General features: G+C 36.1%; 1 pseudogene; it reads left to right on the top strand.

Moving 5' to 3' along the window:
* Positions 1-2259: 2259 nt before the first annotated feature.
* LOC109084988 lies at positions 2260-3572 on the top strand (annotated as a pseudogene).
* Positions 3573-3990: the final 418 nt, after the last annotated feature.

Raw genomic sequence — 3990 nt, 5'->3', positions numbered from 1 at the left:
ATGTCAAGAAGCTTGTGCATATCCTCTAAACAAAACAACGTTGAAATGAAGAACTGTAGGCAATCTAGGTGGGAGATGCGCCCCAATGGTCAGAATATTATAGACAAAAGAATAATGATTAGCAGCAGTTCAAGAGTCAAGTATCATGTTTGCAATACAAAAGAACCATTCTATTTCCATAATCAGTCCTTTATGGGAAGTGTGAAAGGCTCATAGTCTGAAAACTTTAGCATGATGTGGGACAAATGTTGGAATCATCTCAATAACACAAACCTGTTTGTTACTTTATTTTATCAGTGTTCATTTAATTTATTAAACTGGATAAATTATTGCACCTTTTTACATTTTATATGGTGTCATGATTTGATAAAAACAAAGGTTTATTATTGTATGTTCTTTTGGCATTTCATTTATTGTAACCTTTTAAATTTGCTTATTGAAAGAACATTTACATTTATGCATTTAGCAGAAGCTTTATGCAAAGCGACTTACAGTGCATTCAGGCTAACATTTTTTACAACAACAGCAGCAGCAGCATGGTGTTACATTTATTTGAAACACATGTATTTGGTACTTGCTACCTTATATCTTTACTCTTTCCTTTCATTCTTTTCATGTCTTTGGAAAACTTGCATCTGATGTTTCTCTATGTCGCTTTTTGCATAACTCCGGGTAGTCAGCACCAAGCTTCCTTGAAATGTCTTTCTAGGAATTAAATGCTTTCTCTGAATCTTTAAATTCTCTCTGCGAGCAATCGTACAGGTGCGGATATATCTGTGGCAGCTCATCTATTCGACACTCCAGTTTATTCATGTTGCTACTGACTAGGAGATGTTGTTCTTCTGAATGACCTCCGCTGAATAAGAAACAAACTGGGGAAAAAAAACTCTCACGTCAAAGAAGGTGGAGTTTCAGAACACACCCACCGATTGTGCCACGGACCAACGGAAGCTCAAAGGTGTTTAGGAGCCAAAACGAACTTCCCCCAGAAAGTTCGCTTTGGTCAGCTGTTTCGAACTGCCGAAACGAACTCAAACCGAAATTCGCTTTGGCCTGACTTTGTTCGAAATGACATCATATCTGTTAGTTCTTCTAAGTTTATCGGGGTCGTGTAGTGAACTGAGTGCAGTCATTAGGTTTGTGCTCCTCTCTGACTGTCAGCGACTAGAATCTGCTCCAGTCAATGGTAACGGTCTTTAACTATGTTGAGGTCAGTTTTAGAATGCTTCCACTAGTTGTGTAGTGTGTCCCCAGCTTAAGGTCCATTAGATTGAAAGCCACTGGTAGACTTCACAATTTGCTTCACTTTCTAAACTTCTCTGGAGGCTGACAGCCAATAACTTCCACTTCAGGAGAGAATGGAAACAAACGTTTGCTAAAATCTGAGGCTGGCAAAGAGCCCTGTTTACTTCCTGTGGGATGGTCTATTGGTGGGCGCAAGGGCGGTGCTTGGACATAGACTGCAGAGAGAGACACTTGTTATGTAATTCAGGAAGTGGCAGACTAGTCATGCAGATGTGTACTGTCTGAATGGAAAACTCATCGTAATCTCATCTTCATGAGCTGCTTCTCCGTTTCAGTGACGAGAAACTGCGGATTAAAATGCATCTGGTATTAATAAACAACCTCACTGTGTAACGCGTATAGTGCATCTACATAATAGCTGTTATAAAATATGCTTGTCCTGCATTTTTATGTAAAACAGGTAATGTGCAAACATAAGATTCAGACAGTAAGCTAATTAAGCAAATGCTTACAGTATACACTAAATCAAAAAGTCAGTAACATTTTTTTATAAGAATCAATACTTTTATTCAGCAAGGATGCACTAAATTGTTCAAAAGTGAGATTAAGACATTTATATTACAAAAGATTTCCTTTTCAAACAAATGCTGTTGTCGTAGTATTTCACAAAAGTTTTACTGTATTTAATTTTTAATCAAATAAATGCACCCTTGCTGATCATTTGACTTTTTTTTAAACATTTTTAAAAAATCTTACAGACCACAGATAAATTTATAACAAAACTGCAGAAGTTTTTAATTCAAATAAATGTTGTTTTCATTTTAATTATATTATAATTTATTAAAATTAGTTTTATAAAAACCCTTAAATCTCTTATAATCATTAAAAGTTTGCATGGTTATTTTTCTTCTGTGCATATTAGGAATTAAAGGTTTTAAAGACAGAAATATAGCTTTGTCTTCATGGATTTACACTTGCACTCATCTTCTCACAACTAGAGAGACTGCAGACAAGATGATATTTCCAGTAAGTGAATATAGTGAGCAGCTGATTTTATGGTGGATACAGTGGATTTTATGGGAGTGGACATGGAATGGTTTTGATGATGAGAATGGCCCTAGGAATGGCTAACTCCCTGGGCAGTGCACTGTTGAACTAGGGAGCATATTGAGACACACCCTTGATAATTATGTTTATGTCTATATGGATAGATGCAATGCTTTGTATGCTGAGAATTCACAGTGGCTGCTTTCATCTTCTGTTTGACAGATGAGCAAACCAGGCATGACTCTTTAAAACACTGGATGTCTATTCCAACAGAAACATCAAAAATGGTTGTATTGAATAGAAAGACCTTCTAAATAGCCAGGCTCACTTAAATTCAAGAGGCATCAAGGAACTTTTGTTCATAATGTTTAGGTTTAGGTTCTCTCTCCCAGGCACATGAGTATCTGTCTGGACAGTTGAGTGGACAGTAATGAAAACACCAGGCTCCAGTCACACTGTCCTTCATCAGCTACAGAGAACCCTGGGCCGCCTGCATGCTGCCGCGGGAAAATACGCATCTGCTCTCACTCACTTTGCCAATGACGTAAGTCCTAAAACATGTGGAACACTGTTATTGGATTGCATGTACATAATTATCTGCTATGACTCATTGCTGATGCGTGTTTGTGTGGTAATATATATTAGGATTTTAGCAAGGCCCTTTGAAATACATAAATCTGATTGGTCAATTGGGGCGTACTGGCATTTATAATTGTAACAATTTTTTTTTTAATTGTTTATTTATGTGTATATTAACTGTACATAACTGACTATATGTCTTTTTTTTCTATGTGTAGGGGTACTATGCCAGTGAAATGTTTGGTTTTGGGCAGTACAGTGATGTCTGGAGGATATTTCATTATGGCTGATGTATTTCTGAAGCAAAACAAGCCTGACATTGCCCATTTGTTCTACACAGAGGTAGGCAAACCCACCATCAGCACACAGTGAGACATCTGTCTCTGTGAAATATCTCTCATCATATTGCGTGCGTGTGTACAGGTGGCAAATTCATGGCACGCTCACTTGTGTAAGCTGATGGATGGTATCAGTTGGAGTGGCACTCAACCATAAAATGGCATAAAGACAGTTAAGCTCCACAAAGAGACATCTACAAACATTATTCATCCAATCAGCATATATATTTGTTAGTGAAATGATACTATATATACTGTTCAAAAGTTTGAGTTTTAAGAAATTAATGCTTTTATAGTCCAAAGATGCATTAAATTAATCACTTACAGTGAAATGTATAATATTACAAAAGATTTTTGTTAAATGGATGCTGTTGTTTAGCATTTTCTATTTATCAAAGAACCCTGAAAAAAATGTATTACTGTTTCCACCAAAATACTGTGCAGCACATCTGTTTTAAACATTGATAACAATGTGTAAGAAATGTGTCTTGAGCACCAAATCATATTAGAATCATATTAGAATGATTTGCTGAGAATTTGTTTTTGCTATCAAAGTAATAGATTAGATTTAGAATATATTCATATAGAAATCAGTTATTTAAATTTTAATTGAATTGCAGTAATATTTAATAAATGGGGCCTTAGGAAATCAGCTTTTCACTCTTCTCTCCAAAACTGTCCATAGTGTTTTGATAATATTCAGGTCAGGTAATTGAGCTGGCCAGGGCAGATGTTAAAATTCATCCTGGTGCTCAATGTCCAGGTTTTAAGATCATGACAG

Source organism: Cyprinus carpio, chromosome B8, assembly GCF_018340385.1.
Source record: "Cyprinus carpio isolate SPL01 chromosome B8, ASM1834038v1, whole genome shotgun sequence".
Classification (NCBI taxonomy): Eukaryota; Metazoa; Chordata; class Actinopteri; order Cypriniformes; family Cyprinidae; genus Cyprinus; species Cyprinus carpio.
This window is presented reverse-complemented; position numbering and strand designations above follow the sequence as displayed.